This window comes from Ranitomeya variabilis, chromosome 1 (genome assembly GCF_051348905.1).
Source record: "Ranitomeya variabilis isolate aRanVar5 chromosome 1, aRanVar5.hap1, whole genome shotgun sequence".
In the NCBI taxonomy this organism is placed as follows: Eukaryota; Metazoa; Chordata; class Amphibia; order Anura; family Dendrobatidae; genus Ranitomeya; species Ranitomeya variabilis.
The window spans coordinates 929875055-929892925 of record NC_135232.1 but is presented as its reverse complement, the minus strand read 5'-3'; positions in this window follow the sequence as shown (position 1 = coordinate 929892925).

The window sequence follows — 17871 nt, the reverse complement described above, 5'->3', positions numbered from 1 at the left end:
TGTTTTTTCTACCGCACATTTTTGGGAGTGGTGTTCTTACCGCTTTACCGCATATATAGGCACTGGCACTTTACTTAATATGCTGCAATGGTTTTATGGGCAATCTGCAACTATGGATCTCCTGGGTTCCTCTGTTTCTGTCCTGCTATAGTTTTGTCATGTGTTATTTGATATATTGTCACTGTTTTTGGATACTATTTTGGCTACTAATAAAATTATTGATTTGGTTACTATAGATGCCTATTTGCTCCTTTTTTCCCCTTCATCCTCAAATTTTTGGGAGTGGGTTTTTTCTCTTTGTGCTGCTTGTGGTTAGGCTTTGTTCTAAGCCCCACTTCTTTGACATTCTAATATGTCACTGAGGTTTTTGCATTTAACAATTAAAAACCTATATAAACCCTGACCAAATGATGCAATAAAGGAGTTCTGTTCTGATACTAAGCGTGTCAGTGTGGTTCTCTCTCTTTGTACATATACTTTGTTTTGCAATTTCTGAGAACATCCTAAAATACATGGGAGCGACAAAACCTGGCACAATGAACAGTGACCCGCTAGTTAAAATGACTGCTTAATCCAAATGTTTTTCTGGAACCTAGACAGACTGACAACTGAGGACAGTTGCAGCAATAGGTAAGAATCTTTATTCTTACACTACCAGAATTTATCCTGCTCTCTTGGTGTGTTTTGGGTAAATGGGTCCGCAGATCATTTGACCTGTTCATAGTAAATGGGCCTATTATTGTTAGACAAAGAACCCTGAGGAGACCTTGTGTACTGTGTTGAACTCATGTGGTGTGGGTTGTATGGGGAGTGTGGATTTGGCATTTCACTGGTCATCTGTATGTGGGTTGGATTGTAATGTTTAGTTGATTGAACACGGTGCAGAAAACATTGGTGATTGCCGGTAGTAGCATTTTGTTGTGCTAAGGAAACCCATTTGGTTCTGGCTCCTAGATGTAGAGGCCAATGGTTTTCGTCTGATATATAAGTCAGGCATAGCGTGATGGAGAAACGACCATAGTGAATGATTAGAGTCCCCAGTGGTTTACCTCCCTAGTCCAGTATTCCTGCTGAAAGACAGAAGATAGGTAATCTGTTCAGTAAGGGACAGATTAAGCATGGTAGAGGTGCTGTTGAATTGTTGAAAGAGAAAGAGGGAAATAAATTTGTGTAGAAAATGCATAGGCTTTGTTCAGTGTCTGGTTATCGATTGGGTGGCAGACATGATGAGAATTTCAGAAAAAATGTGTTAAAGGAAAGCAGATGTTGTTTAAATGATGCTGGCTTATTAGAACAGGCTGAGATAAGGTCAAAAAGCTCTGAATGACCAACTAGAGATGAGTTGAAGGAAGAAAAACATGGTGATAAGTGTTTGCACATTAGCGTATGTAAAAAATATGGCATTGATCCCTCTGCCGCTCCCAATTTGATTCCACCTCCTTATAATGTCCATGAAGGATGGACATGTTTTGCATGTAGGAATCAGAACCAAGATTGGGTGAAGACCTATCATGTATGTGGTGCCCACTGTTGACACAAAGAAACTCATAAACCTCCTAATGCTAAGACAGGATTGCATCCTTTGTCATTGCCTCGCAACACATTTGCATAATATAAGCCCCTAGAAACTGGCAAATCTAGTGTGGCTCCCCTAGCCAGTGCCGCAAGTGCTACACCCACACAAGTCTTGGCCAGGCCCCAATAAACATCATGCCTGCACTGAATGGGACCAACGCTGATAGAAATGGCGGAACGCACCAAGTAAATAATGAGATAGTATAGGTGCATTCACAGCCTGGGGTCTACCGTGCAGGAGTGGAACCTGCTGCTAGTAATGGCCGCACTATATGGCAGTACTACGCCTGAATATACAAGGGTTCTGACACCCGGTCTGTATAGGAGTGCACTCTGATGCTTCACAGAGTTGCCAGGATTAAAGGTAACGCTGTGCTCTGTTAACCTCACAGAGGACAGAAGCTCACTAATGGAGCAGGTAGCATACAATGGTCATATGGTCAGCAACAGCACTCAAACAACTCTCCGGAGGTGCCAGAATTCTAATGGCTATACGCCTGCCCTGAATTCATACACAAAATCTGCTCTCTGGAGGTGCCGGAATTCTAGTGGCTATACGCCAGCCCTAAATTCACACACACAAACTCCTATCTGGAGGTGCCGAAATTCTAACACCTTACAGCAGACCATGAGCACATGCTGACACAGACTACAAAATAGCAAAGCTCATACACTCATGAGCATAAGTTGATACTAGCGTATGGCCGTGCGGCCATGGGAACCTTTTATAGAGGAAGCTCTCCAGGACCTCCCTAGTGGTCCAATAGGAACTGCTACAGGACCTGTGCATGAGACCCCCGACCTCCAATGAGAGGTCATCCCTTGGGCATGCTCAGTAGAGGAAAAGCAGGACTTAGTCCCAGGAGAGTCTGCTTGCCGCAGAACAGTGCTGGCTACAATGGCTGAGCCTGGAATATCAGCAGTAACCAAGCACACAGTATCTGCCTGAGCCAGACGCTGGGACCAACGTCTCCACTGAGCAGGTTCCATTGCAGCTGAAGAAGAATGGAAGAACGCAGCGGAGATGGTTCGAGATTCCCCCTGTGCAGAGGAGGGAACTTGACACCTAATATTACCCCCCTCCTAGGGCCCCCCTCCTTGGGCCTCACTACACTTGAAGGCAGCAATGAGCTGCAGAGCACGAATATGATCAGCAGGCTCCAAGGACCTGTCCTCTGGATCATAGTCCTTCCAATCCACCAAATACATTTTTTTGCCACTTACCACCTTACACCACAAAATAGCATTCACTTCATAATCATCCATAGACGAACCCGATGTCCCGGCAGATGACTCAGAAAACCGGGACATGTGAACGGGCTTTAGAAGAGACACATGAAAGGTGTCAGTGATACCTAGGCATGGAGGAAGGGCCTGACGGTAGACCACTGGGTTAACCTGTTCCATGACCTTGAAGGGACCCAAGTAGCGAGGTGCAAACTTAGTGGACTCAACTCGCAGCCTTATGTTACGGGCAGAGAGCCACACTAAGTCGCCAGGAGCAAAGGTCGGAGCAGGGTGCCGATGAGCATTGGCGGAGGACCTCATTCTCTCCTTGGAGGCCCGGATGGCATCCTGAGTGCGGTATCAAATATGACGTGCCTCCACAGCCCAGTCTGCCACCCTGGAATCGGCAGAAGACACATGCATGTGCACAGGAACCTGCGGATGCTAGCCGTAGTTAAGGAGGAATGGAGTCTGCCCAGTGGAGTTGACTAAGGCGTTCCTTAGTGCAAACTCCACCTACGGTAGCAAAGATGCTCAGTCATCCTGCCTAGCAGAAACAAAATGTAGCAGATATGTGACCAGTGTCTGGTTGGCCCTCACTACCAACCCATTCGTCTTGGGATGATATGCTGAAGAGAGATTCAGCTCGATGCTGAGTAGACGACAGAGCTCTCTCCAGAACCGAGACACAAACTGAGGACCCCGGTCACTGACAATTTTGTCCGGCATACCGTGTAGGCAGAAAATGTGTTTAATAAACACACTGCCAATGCCCGTGCAGATGGTAACCATGGGAGAGGCACCAAATGCACCATTTTGGAAAAATCGTCGGTGATTACCCAAATGATAGTTCAGCCACAGGACTTGGGTAAGCCCACAACAAAGTCCATCCCGACCATCTCCCAGGGCCTGTCTGCCACCAGCAGGGGGTAAAGTAATTCAGCTGGCCATTGTCGAGGAGACTTATTCTTGGCGCAGGAGACTCACACCCGAATATAGTCTCAAACATCACGGGCCATATGCAGCCACCAGTACGTCCTCGCCAGAAGCTCAGATGTCCTTTTGGTCCCAAAGTGGCCACCCACCCTGGACGAGTGAGCCCAAGAGAGAACCTCCGGTCGCAAATTTGATGGCACAAAAGTCTTGCCCGGAGGCACAGACTCTAGCGAAACTGGGGCCACGGTCCTTAGGCTCTCAGAAGGGACAATAAGCCGAGGTTCCTCCTCTGCTTCCTCCACTGATGACCCTATGAGCGGGAGAGAGTGTTGGCACGAATGTTCTTCTCCCCGGAGGGAAAATGGAACCGGGAGAAGAACAGGGACCATCTAGCCTGGCGAGAATTTAGCCACTGGGCAGTCTGTATGTAGACAAAATTTTTGTGGTCAGTGTAAACTTGGAAAGGAAAGCGAGCCCCTTCCAGAAGGTGTCTCCACTCCGAGAAAGCCAACTTCATGGCTGGCAACTCCCTGTCCCCGATGGAATAATTCCTCTCCGCTGGTGTGAAGGTCTTGGAGAAAAGAAGCAAGGATGCTTCCGACCTTGAGCATCCTTCTGGAAGAGGACTGCTCCAGCACCGACAGAAGAGACAACACTTCAATAATAAAAGGTTTATCAACAATGGGGCAATGTAAAATGGGAGTGCTAGTGAAGAGTGACTTAATTGAGAGACAGGCTTTGGAAACCTCCTCCGACCACAATTTGGGATTTGCTCCGTTTTTGGTGAGGGCAACCAAGGGAGCTACCAAAGTTCAGAAGTGGGGAATGAACTGGCGATAGTAATTAATAAACCCCATAAAGCGCTGCACCACCGCTTTGAGAGAATGGGGTTCCTGCCAGTTCATCACAGCCAGTAGCTTGGCAGGATCAATAGCCAATCCCTGGGCGGAGATGATATAGGCAAGGAAAGGCAAGGACTCCTGCTCAAACACACACTTCTCCAACTTGTCATAGAGGGAGTTTGCCCATAGGAGGTCGAAGACTTTGCAAACATCTCTCCAGTGGGAGTCTATATCTGGAGAGTAGATGAGAATATCATCCAGATAGACTACAACCGAGGTGGAGAGCATATCCCGGAAGATATCATTCACAAAGCCTTGGAAAACGGCAAGGGTATTACAGAGCCTGAAGCGCATCACCAGGTATTCATAGTGCCCATCCCTGGTGTTAAATGCCGTCTTCCATTCGCTCCCCTCACGGATGCGATTCAGGTTGTAAGCACCCGCAGATCTAGTTTAGTAAATACCCTCGCTCAATGCAACCTGTCGAATAGCTATGATATCAGAGGCAGAGGGTATTTGTTCTTAATGGTGATGGCGTTAAGACCCCTGTCGTTTATGCATGGACGTAGTTCTCCACTCTTCTTCTGCACAAAGAAGACCCCAGCCCCTGCAGGTGACACTGACTTCCTAATTAATCCTCTTGTCAGATTCTCTCAGATATACTGGGACATTGCCTCCATCTCCGGAAGAGATAACGGATAGACGCGATCCCAGGGAGGCTCTGCACCAAGCAAGAGGTCAATAGGACAGTCATAGGGGCGGTGAGGCAGAAGAGTCTCTGCAGCCCTTTTGGAGAACACGTCTGCATAGGGCCAATAGTGCTTGGGGAGAAAGAAAGTTCTGCGGGTACCTCAGTTATAGCAACCTGAACTCACTTCCTCTGACATCTACCCTCACAGGATGTACTCCATCCCAAAATTCTCCCTGAGGACCACTCTATGTGAGGGGAGTGATAACGTAACCCGGGTATCCCTAGCAAGATCTCGTCTATTCCCTCGGGGATAACATGGAGGGAAATAATCTCCTGATGGGATGGAGACATAGATATATAAATGGGATGGTCTGGTGTTTTATTTGTGAGGGCAGTGTCTACTCATTCACCACTCGTACAGTCACCGGCTTGGTGAGCATCACCAGGGGTATTGCGTGGCTTTGGCCGAAGGCTGAGGAGGACATAAAATTCCCCTTCACCCCAGAATCCACACAAAGCTCAACTGTAAGAGTGGAAGGGCCAAAGGTGATTGTCCCCTTAAAGGACAGTTTGGAGGAAAATGCCGCTGTATCTAGTAAACCTCCTCCTACGGTTACTAGACTCCTTCGTTTCCTGACCGCTGGGGACATTTCTTGGCATAATGTCCTATCTGCTTGCAGACATTACAGACCATGGGTCTTCAAGCGGTCCGGAACTTAGGTCCTGCTTGAAATACCTCCATGGGCTCATGGGACTCGGACGCCTGAACAGGAGGTTCCAGAGGAGTGGCTAAGGTCAGAGCCAACCGGAACCTCTGCCTACACTGGGTTCGCTCCAACCTTCGTTCATTAAAATGAAGGTCGATGCAGGTGGAAATAGTTATAAGCTCTTCCAGTGTGGCAGGAATCTCCCTGGTGGCCAAGGCATCCTTCACATGGTCAGCCAGTCACTTCCAAAACACAGGAATAAGGACTTTATCCAGCCACTCCAGCTCAGAAGCCAAAGTCCGGAAGTGGACGGTGAATTGACTGACCATGGACGAGCCTTGTGTCACTGCCAGCAGTTGGAGCGCCGTACCATGGGTGACATGAGGTCCCATAAAGACCTGTGTCAGAGAGTCCAAGAAGCGTGGAGCACTCTGCACCACACGATCATCGCGCTTCCACAGCGGCGTTGCCTACTCCAATGCCCTGCCTGACAGAAAGGATAAAATAAATCCCACTTTGGACCATTCTGTGGGAAAATGTGCAGCCAAGAACTCTAGATGTATAGCACACTGGCTCACGAATCCCCGACACAGCTTACTGTCACCAGCAAACTTGTCTAGTAACGGGAGATGGGATAAAGTTGGAGCAGGGGTGGCAGAAGACAAACTGGCTGCAGCTACACTAGCAGCCTGCACAGTGACTGCGGTGACATCCACAGCCGAGGTTGTGCTTTCAAGAGCTGCCAACCTACCCTCCAGCTGCTGGATGTACCATTGTAGGCGCTGATCGTCCGCCATGACTAGCCACACCATGGCACTAGTATACTGATAGGGCTGGCGGAACGCACCAAGTAAATAATGAGATAGTATAGGTGCGTTCGCAGCCCGGGGTCCACCGTGCAGGAGTGGAACCTGCTACTAGTAATGGTGGCACTATATGGCAGTACTACACCTGAATAGACATGGGTTCTGACACCCGGTCTGTATAGGAGCGCACTCCTCACAGAGGACAGAAGCTCACTTACAGAGCAGGTAGCATACAGTGGTCATATGGTCAGCTACAGCAATCAAGCAACTCCTCTCTGGTGGTGCCGGAATTCTAGTGGCTATACGCCTACCCTGAATTCATACCCACAAACTCCTCTCTGGAGGTGCCAGAATTCTAGTGGCTATACGTCAGTCCTTAATTCACACACAAACTCCTCTCTGGAGGTGCCGGAATTCTAACGGCTTACAGCCAACCATGAGCACATGCTGACACAGATCACAAAGTAGCAAAGTAGAGGTCGTCCCTTGGGCTTGCTCAGTAGAGGAAAAGCAGGACTTAGTCCCAGGAGCATCTGCTCACTGCAGAACAGTGCTGGCTACAATGGCTGAGCCTGGAAGATCAGCAGTAACCAAGCGCACAGTATCTGCCTGAGCCCCTGCAGCTGAAGAAGAATGGGAGACCACAGCGGAGATGGTTTGAGATTTCCCCTGTGCAGTGGCGGGAAATCAACAGCTAACAAATTCCTCTTCAGGTCCTGCCCTGCCCTCAAGCACTTCTGCTGGAACTCCAGTCTACGAGACCAGACACTGTGGAGCCCCAGGAGGATGTGTGGCATCCCTGGAATCCTAGTGAAATACTGGCAGATGATGAGCAGAATGCCAGACCCTGAAATGTTTCTAATGTCATTTGTTAGAGAGGTAGAGACAATTAGAAAGATTTTCTCCTGCTGGTGGGATTTAGAGTACCTGGTATCAGCAAAGGCCAGGGACACTTTTTGACCCCTTTTGGCAGGGGCAACAGGGGCTCCACCAGCAGATGACACTTCACTGGATCCAGGGAAGGAGTATCTGAGAAAACTCATCCAGTTGGGGTGGGGCAGGCCAGGTTAGCTTCCCAGTCAGCCACCCTTCAGTGTTTTCAACAGTATGCTACAGAGTCAGTAGAAAAATATTATACCCAACTCTAGTAAAGATGGCCGGACTTAGGACATGAGATCACATTTGAAGTCCACACCCATTTACTGTCCTGTGCCTTTGTTGAAGATTTAAAGTCAGTGATTAGAGATCCACTAATAGTGTCCCTCCCCTAGTACTGGACTATGTCCCCAGCCGTGATATTCCAAGCAGCCAAAGATGTGGAAGCAACCAATGCCCAGAATAATAAGTAAAAAACTTGACCCCAAGCACCTCTTATGTATAACCACACCCAACAAGGGGCCCAGACCAGGAAAGGATGAATAAATGATATACATAATTGTGGAAAACCTGGAAACATAGAGAGAAATTGCAGGCTCCCATCTATATCAAAAGCAGGGCATGATGACTGACTTTTCCAGCAGGGGTGTCCATGTCTCACTAGGAAAATGGCAAACCAGAGTCAATACCTGCATGTGTAATGTCCATCAGTTATTTAGGTCACACACCCATTATCCCCACTTCAATTGCAGGCAGTGATCCCTTCCCTTTTCTCATTGACACTGATGAGGCAAAAAAAATAGTGTGCAGTAAAGATTTAAATTCTAACTTACTTTCCATGCAGTCTCTTCCTTGTGACACACCCCAATACAGTTTATTTCCAACCCAATCTGTCCACCCTTAGCAGGCTCCTAGTCAGTGACATTGCTCCTGTGAATCTTCTTGTTGCTGACCTGCTGCAGAAGATAGGTGCCAGCATACAGTATCTAGAGGATGTTATTGTATGACTCTCTGGTACCCTAATTGAGGAGGTTTGCCTACTTGCTGCTGTGATTATAACCCCTGGTTCATGTGTCATGCTGTGACTGTTTTTGGTAAGGAAAACTGTCCATAGAACTGGGACCATACCTATCCCTATCCCAGGGGTACTCTTGAAGGTAGAGAGGCCCGAGTCTCTGACCTTACTATGCTCCTGTTAAAGTCCTAAGCTGTCCCCTTCCCCTGGAGGCCTTGGACAGATGTGTTAGTGTATAAACACGTAAGCCAAACAGGGATAATAAAAAGACAACTAACATACAAAAACACTCACCAAGGGTAGGGAGTATAATACTATAAACAAGAAGTCAAATGATCTATCAATAAAAGTGAATATAGCTTTATTAAATCAGAATCACAAACAAAGCAAAAGCATGTAACACATATATAGAGACAGGATAATTAGTATAAATTAAAAAGAGGCATTTAGGCAATTGTGGAAAAGGGATACATATGTGCTCCTTTCTAAAAATCCACTTATTACATTTCAAGAGAAAATAATGAACATCCTTGAGATGACATTTGAGAGAGAGATTATCTGGAAAAACTATTGATGGACTAACTGTCAAGCATTCAGTGGTACCCACTTTTTATCTCCACCCCAAGGTCCACAAAGACTCAATCAACCAGCCAGGACATCCGATTGTTTCTACATTTTTTGAACATTACTTGTGGCCGCAGGTTTTATGTCAGAAACACTACGGACATCCTGAGGCATTTGGATAGAATGCATTTAGACCCTGACATGCTCGTTGTGACAGCAGATGTTGAGTAACTTTATATACCTGAGTACATCACGAGGATGGTGTGGAGGCAGCACAATTTTTTCAAGAATCAAGCAATCTGGATACTGATACAAGGGGTCTATTTTACATTGAAGGATCATTTCCTTTTTTCAAAAACGAGATACCTCAGTGTGTGAGCCATTTTATGCAAATTTGTTCCTGGGATATTGGTAGAGGATCATCCTCCCAGATGACGCACACGCCGCTTCCCAGATCTATGAATGATTTTGTTATATTGACAACATATTTTTATTTGGCAGGACTCTGCCATTGACTTACAGACGTTTGTGCTTACACTGAACCGCAACAACGCCAACATTATACACACATATACTTACCATCATAAATATATTTAATTCCTTGATATATTAAAGTTGCAGACTGATAGTTTGATCTATATTGATATGTACAGGAAAGATACTTCAGTAAATGCATTACTTCATGCCTTGTCTGCACATGCAAGCTCACTGATTTGAGCTCTCCCTGTAGGTCACTTTCTCCATGTGAGGAGAATCTGTACATCAGATGAGACTTATGAAAAGCGAGCCTTGAACCTTGGGGAAAGATTACTGGAGGAGCATTAGGAAAAAATGCAATAGAGCAAAAAATAGTTTGAAATATGCTCTACTGTCTTCTAACCAGAACAAAAATGTAACGAGTCTAATGACACAATGATACATTTCATTTTGATGCAGAACCACCAATGGGATACCATGAGAACAATTTTCACAAGACATTGATCTATGGTCAGGATTGAGCCCACATTATCTAAATGTCTTCCCAATTCACCAATAATGACAGCCAGAAAAAGTGAAAACCTTAAAGACATCATTGTCAATAGCCATCACGTGGCAAAACCTCCAGATTTTTTTCAAAGCGGGTAAGCCAAAATGGAGTTGTTACCCATGCAGTGACTGCCTCGCCTGCAGAAATCTGGTATGGGCCATGTCATTCACTTCATCAGATGGCTGTTGAGAATTGACAATTAATGATTAAGGTATGGGGTATTGACAGGATACATACTGGTATAAGGGGAGGAGAAAGCAAATATTAGCTCCAAAAGAATGTAGGTGGATTGCTGTTCTGGAAACAATGGTAGTGGATTGGTAAAATGAAGAACTGAGTTTTGTATCGTATTTGTAAAACTATGTTTCTGTATTTGGTTTTTAATTTGTGTGTATTTTATTTTTATTTTCATTCTTTCTAGTTTCATGGGGTTTTATTGTAATTTTTTTATTTAGGAATGTTGAAGTGAATAACAAAATAATTGTACAAAATAAAGAGAAAGACAAAAAATGCACGTAAAATTCAGTATTAAAAATATTCATTTTATATTTGGTGTATGAACTTAGGAAAAACTGGGGGAGGAATGGGGGAGAGAAGGGTACCAAACATGGAAGGGAGAGGTGCTGGGGGAAATGGAAGGGATGTCCTGTTGAGAACTAGCATATATTCTGCTTTATAGTGGACAAATTAAAAACAAATATAATCATATGATGCATAAACATGCAGTATAGACCAAAAGTTTGGACACACCTTCTCATTTAAAGATTTTCTGCATTTTCATGACAATGAAAATTGTAAATTCACACTGAAGGCATCAAAACTATGAATTAACACAAGTGGAATTATATACTTAACAAAAAAGTGTGAAACAACTGAAAATATGTCTTATATTCTAGGTTCTTCAAAGTAGCCACCTTTTGCTTTGATGACTGCTTTGCACACTCTTGGCATTCTCTTGATGAGCTTCAAGAGGTAGTCACCGGGAATAGTCTTCCAATAATCTTGAAGGAGTTCCCAGAGATGTTTAGCACTTGTTGGCCCTTTTGCCTTCACTTTGCGGTCCAGCTCACCCCAAACCATCTCTATTGGGTTCACTTCTGGTGACTGTGGAGGCCAGGTCATCTGGCGTAGCACCCAATCACTCTCCTTCTTGGTCAAATAGCCCTTACACAGCCTGGAGGTGTGCTTGGGGTCATTGTCTTCTTGAAAAATAAATGATGGTCCAACTAAACGCAAACCGGATGGAATAGCATGTCGCTGCAAGATGCTGTGGTAGCCATACTGGTTCAGTATGCCTTCAATTTTGAATAAATGCCCAACAGTGTCACCAGCAAAGCACCCCCACACCATCACACCTCCTCCTCCATGCTTCACGGTGGGAACCAGGCATGTAGAGTCCATCCGTTCCCCTTTTCTGCGTCGCACAAAGACACGGTGGTTGGAACCAAAGATCTCAAATATGGACTCATCAGACCAAAGCACAGATTTCCACTGGTCTAATATCCATTCCTTGTGTTCTTTGGCCAAAACAAGTTTATTCTGCTTGTTGCCTGTCCTTAGCAGTGGCTTCCTAGCAACTATTTTACCATGAAGGCCTGCTGCACAAAGTTGTTGTAGAGATGTGTCTGCTGCTAGAACTCTGTGTGGCATTGACCTGGTCTCTAATCTGAGCTGCTGTTAACCTGCGATTTCTGAGGCTGGTGACTCGGATAAACTTATCCTCAGAAGCAGAAATGACTCTTGGTCTTCCTTTCATGGGGCAGTCCTCATGTGAGCCAGGTTCTTTGTTGTGCTTGATGGTTTTTGCAACTGCACTTGGGGACACTTTCAAAGTTTTCTAAATTTTTTGGACTGACTGACCTTCATTTCTTAAAGTAGTGAAGGCCACTCGTTTTTCTTTACTTAGCTGCTTTTTCTTGCCATAATACAAATTCTAACAGTCTATTCAGTAGGACTATCAGCTGTGTATCCACCAAACTTCTGCACAACACAACTGATGGTCCCAACCCATTTATAAGGCAAGAAATCCCACTTATTAAACGTGACAGGGCACACCTGTGAAGTGAAAACCATTTCCGGTGACTACCTCTTGAAGCTCATCAAGAGAATGCCAAGAGTGTGCAAAGCAGTCACCAAAGCAAAAGGTGGCTACTTTGAAGAACCTAGAATATAAGACATAGTTTCAGTTGTTTCACACTTTTTTGTTAAGTATATAATTCCACATGTGTTAATTCATAGTTTTGATGCCTTCAGTGTGAATTTACAATTATCATAGTCATGAATATACAGAAAAATCTTTAAATGAGAAGGTGTGTCCAAACTTTTGGTCCGTACTGTAGTTTATCACTTTGTTCTTAGATTTATAGAGTAATTTTTGTTTTTACATTCATTCCATTGGTGCCAATTTTCATGGAGCTTGTCCTTTCTGGGGTGAGTCAAACACATTTTTTTGAATGAATATATACTATTAGATTTGTTAATCCATTTTGAGAGGGAAGGGGGATCAGTGTCTTTCCAATGTCTATCTATGAGGCTTTTAGCGGCATTAAGGAGATGCGATATTTAGTATAGGTACTAATATTTTAATGTTCAGAATGAATGTTAAGAAGAATTTATTGGGGTATTAGAGAGAATGAAATATTCAAAGCTTTTTCTATATGTTTATGAATAGTTTCTAAAGAAAGGTGTGATTTTAGAGCAATTAATCCACATATGGGAGGTCGTTCCAACTATCAGATGTCATCGCCAGCAGTTAGGTGAGTAGGATTTATTGATTTTTTTTTTAAATATCTGGGGTTTTGTACCATGTAGACATGATTTTGTAGTTCAACTCTTGATGTTTTAATTGAGGGAGTAAAGAAGTATGTATCTTTTAGTAGTTTTGAAACCTCTTCAAGTTTCAAGGTAATATTTAATTATTTCTCCAATTTGCTGATAAATTGGGGTGTTTCACCGGAGTTGCAAAGGAATCGGTATATTTTAGAGATTATTGTTTTGTTTTCGTTAGTTTTAAAAAATACATTTTTTATTAGGTTATCAACTGATTTGTTAGAGATATCTGGCAGGTGTATTCTAACTGTTTCTCTTAAAATTTAAAGTTCAGGGTCTGTCCATTATATGTTATTAAATAAAGTTCTAAGTTTGCTCGTGGAAATAATTTTATTATTCTGAATTAATTGGCCAATTTCTATACTAGAAAAATTTTCTGAAGATTTTATTTTATTTTTAACACATGTATTTCTATTGGAAATCAAATATAGCAAAGGATATATGTACAGATATTGGGGACCAAATTATGTTTTTTATTGGTCTGATAATCTATTTTGCAAGATGAACAACCGCATAGAAATGGGATTACTCTATGTTGATGGTTCCTCTATGCCTTTGGTGCAGAATTCTGGAATGGTGATCTGATGTGTCGTTTTCCTCCTCAGTAGAGCTGGGGAGATAATATAGACTATTATCTATATGTCTGTCTAGAGCTAACAATATGTGGAACATACTGTATATATATGTGGATATTAATATACATATTTTATTAACATTATGATCATATACCTATTATTACCTGATAATTATTTTTTTCGGCCCTGCATTTATGAGATGACTCTAGGTATATATTACATGCCAATGACTATCTAATTGCTGGCATTCCCAGGTGACTCATTACTCCTGTCCTTATAGTCATCTGTTGACCCCATACCTCTATTACCTGAGTCTTTTTACTTATGATCCTGTCTCTATATACAGTATTTATTACATGCTTTTGCTTTGTTTGGGATTACAATTTAATAAAAATATATTAACTATTACTGATAGACTATTTGACTCACTGTTTATAGTATTACATTCCATGTTTAGAGTGTATAGTCAGTTTATTTTAGTATGCCTATTAGGCAATTAGGCTCCCTTTACATTCATGTGATGGTTTCTGCTCTGATGATAATGCTTCAAACCAAGAGTAGGGAGGTATATAGGAAAGGATAGGCAGGTACAAATCAAATTGATGATATTTGCTACCTGAAATTCTAAATTGGCATCAGCAATAACCGGTGGCAGAGGTAAAGGTGACGGTTCCACAGGCTAAACAATTTTTTTGAGCAAAGACCTATGAAAAAACATTATGGATCTTGAGAGTCTGCAGAAGCTTGAGACGAAAAGCTACAGTGTTGATTATGGTGATCATCTTATTAGGACCAATAAACCTAGGACCCAGTTTCTAAGAAGGAACTTTCAGTTAAATATTTTTGGTGGATAGCCATCCTAAATCATTCACAATTGTTTCTTATTAGCCATATGTTTGAATTTGTCCCCCATGATATTTAAATTATTCTGAACCCCTTCCCACACAGATGGGAGTGAAGAAGGCAATTGTTCCTCTCAGGAACCTCTGAAGACTAATCTTTACTGAAGGTACAAAATTAAGGATGAAAATTGTATGCACCAAAAAATGGCAACTTACTACTGGACTCACTTACACAATTGTTTAACGCAAACTCAGCCAGTGGCAGAAAAGAAGACCAATCCTCTTGGTTACCTGACAAAAAACATCTGAGATAAATCTCCAAACTTTTGTTTACGCGTTAAGTTAGGCAATTTGTTTGAGCATGGACTGCCGGAGAAAAGGATAGATTCATTCCTACATAAGCACAAAACCCCCTCCAAAATTTAGAAACAATTTGGGTCCCTGATCTGACACCACTTTGGAGGGAACCCCGCTAAACTTCACAATCTCAGAGATAAACACCTGAGCCAGTGTATTGGCATTAAGGAGAGCAGGTAAAGCAATAAAGTGCACCATTTTACTAAATCTATCCACCACAACTAAGATTAGAGTTTTACCACGGGATTAAAGAAGATCCATAATGAAATCCATGGATAATCGAGTCCATGGTTGGTTAAGAATGGTTAATGGTAAAAGAGCCCCAGACCGGCAAGAATGCGGTGTCTTGGAATGTGCACAGACACAACATGAAGACACAAAGTCAACTACATCCTTAAGCAAACTTGGCCATCAAAAATGATGAGAAAAGAGTTTCAAGGTCTCCTTTCTATCTGGGTGACCAGCGAGAGCCGAGTTATTATGTGCCTTCAAAATTTTAAGATGCAAATAAACAAGTACAAAAAAAATCCTCGAAGAACCAATTGGGGCATCCCCCTGAGCCTTCAATACCTCACCCTCAAGTTCAGAACATACTTTGGAAACAACCACCCCTTCTTATAAAATAGGCACATCACTGTCAGTATTCCCACCCACAGGGGAACTCTGAGACAAAGCGCCCTCTTTGACATTCTTAGTCCATGGACAGTCATACACACGATGGGGAGACAGTTCTCGATAACTCTGCTCAGAGAACACTTCCTCAAAATTGGGCAGTAAAGATGCAATGTTTCTAGTGGAGAAATTAGTGATAGTAGCACCTAAGCAAATTTTTTTTTACAAAAATTACTTCACTTAATTATCTCTCTGACCTGCCTGTCTATGACTGGACTATGCTCAGTCAACCAGGGAAGACCCGACATAATAGGAGTAGGGAGACTTTCCACAAGGTAACAAGAAAGGAGCTTCCAGTAACCCCCGGATGAGGCACGGAGGGTCGGAAGGAGGGGGGCATGACCGGGCAGGTTGCCAGTGACCAGGTGATTGTTTTTTGGGAAAAGGCAGGGAGAATGACAAAGAAGGAGGGGGGAGGAAGTAAAAGGATTGACAAAGGGGGAAATGACATAGGGGAAGTGACCTAGGCATTGGGGGAAGGGGGGTCAAGGGGATAAAAGGACGCAGGGATTAGCCATAACCCTCTTTCACTCCCAGGACTGCAGGACAACGAAGCCAACACAAGCCTCTGAAGCAAGCAAGAAGACTTCTGGAAAGACAATGGACAGCAAGCAAGATACCACACCTCCTGGAGATACAAGTGGAAGGACATTACAGAAATCCTCAGAACAACTACTCCCCTCATCATTTCACATGCACATTCCTTCAAACAAACAAAGAAGACAGGAAGCATGTCCGCTGCTTCAGGGAGTATAATATGGGGGATATAAGTATGGGGGATGCGGGTATATATATACAGTACACAATATACAATATACAATATAGTGTCTTCATGCAGAAACAACATGGAGTTTTCCTGCTTGGGGAGTGTTCACACATAGCGGCATAGCTTGTAACTGTAGGATAATCCATGACTGCCAATTTGCACCAACTCTTGTGGATTTTGGTGCAGATTTGGGCTTTTATTTGCCTCGCCTGGCACTCCTGTGGTAATGGTGGCCTGGTTCCCCAGTGTCTGTGGTCTGGCAGACCAGACGATGGCACAGGCCATACTACTCTCACCATGAGAGGTCCAGGGGGGTATACACAACATAAATGATTACACTGTGGATTTGTTATATATATATATACAGTATATACAGTATATATATATATATATATATATATATATATATATATATATATATATAGGATCATTATATACTGGGAGATCTGTGTCCTCAGGGATCTCTATATGTTACCTGCCTCATGCGTCCCCGTGGCAGGGCTGCAGACACGGGTACATGTATGGTAATATACAGTGGGGCAAAAAAGTATTTAGTCAGTCAGCAATAGTGCAAGTTCCACCACTTAAAAAGAGGAGAGACGTCTGTAATTTACATCATAGGTAGACCTCAACTATGGGAGACAAACTGAGAAAAAAAAATCCAGAAAATCACATTGTCTGTTTTTTTATCATTTTATTTGCATATTATGGTGGAAAATAAGTATTTGGTCAGAAACAAAATTTCATCTCAATACTTTGTAATATATCCTTTGTTGGCAATGACAGAGGTCAAACGTTTTCTGTAAGTCTTCACAAGGTTGCCACACACTGTTGTTGGTATGTTGGCCCATTCCTCCATGCAGATCTCCTCTAGAGCAGTGATGTTTTTGGCTTTTCGCTTGGCAACACGGACTTTCAACTCCCTCCAAAGGTTTTCTATAGGGTTGAGATCTGGAGACTGGCTAGGCCACTCCAGGACCTTGAAATGCTTCTTACGAAGCCACTCCTTCGTTGCCCTGGCAGTGTGCTTTGGATCATTGTCATGTTGAAAGACCCAGCCACGTTTCATCTTCAATGCCCTTGCTGATGGAAGGAGGTTTGCACTCAAAATCTCACGATACATGGCCCCATTCATTCTTTCATGTACCCGGACAGGCTCGGACTGGCCCACCGGGAAACCGGTGGATCCCCCGGTGGGCCCCTGACTCCGACAGTCTCTCTCTTCTCAGTATCCCTGCCCTGCATGCATGATTTAAGCCCCGCCCCTCCCCGCTCAACAGAAGAGGGGAGAAAAGCTGAGCTTCTGGCAGGAGCCTCCTGCATTGCCTGGTATGACATAGGGTGGGGAGAACAGTGTGCGGGCAGGATCTCTGCCTTCTCTCTCTCCCTCCCCCGAGTCTCTGGCTAGGATGGGGGGAGAGAGGCTCAGCACAGCCATTTCCCTGAGCTACACTAGATGGTGCTAGTGCCGCTCACAGCAGTAAGCCCCGCCCACCAGCACGGACCAGGTCAGGCTGCCGGAGCGCGGGGCCAGGAGAGCTGTGCAGCCACTGCTGAAGAAAGT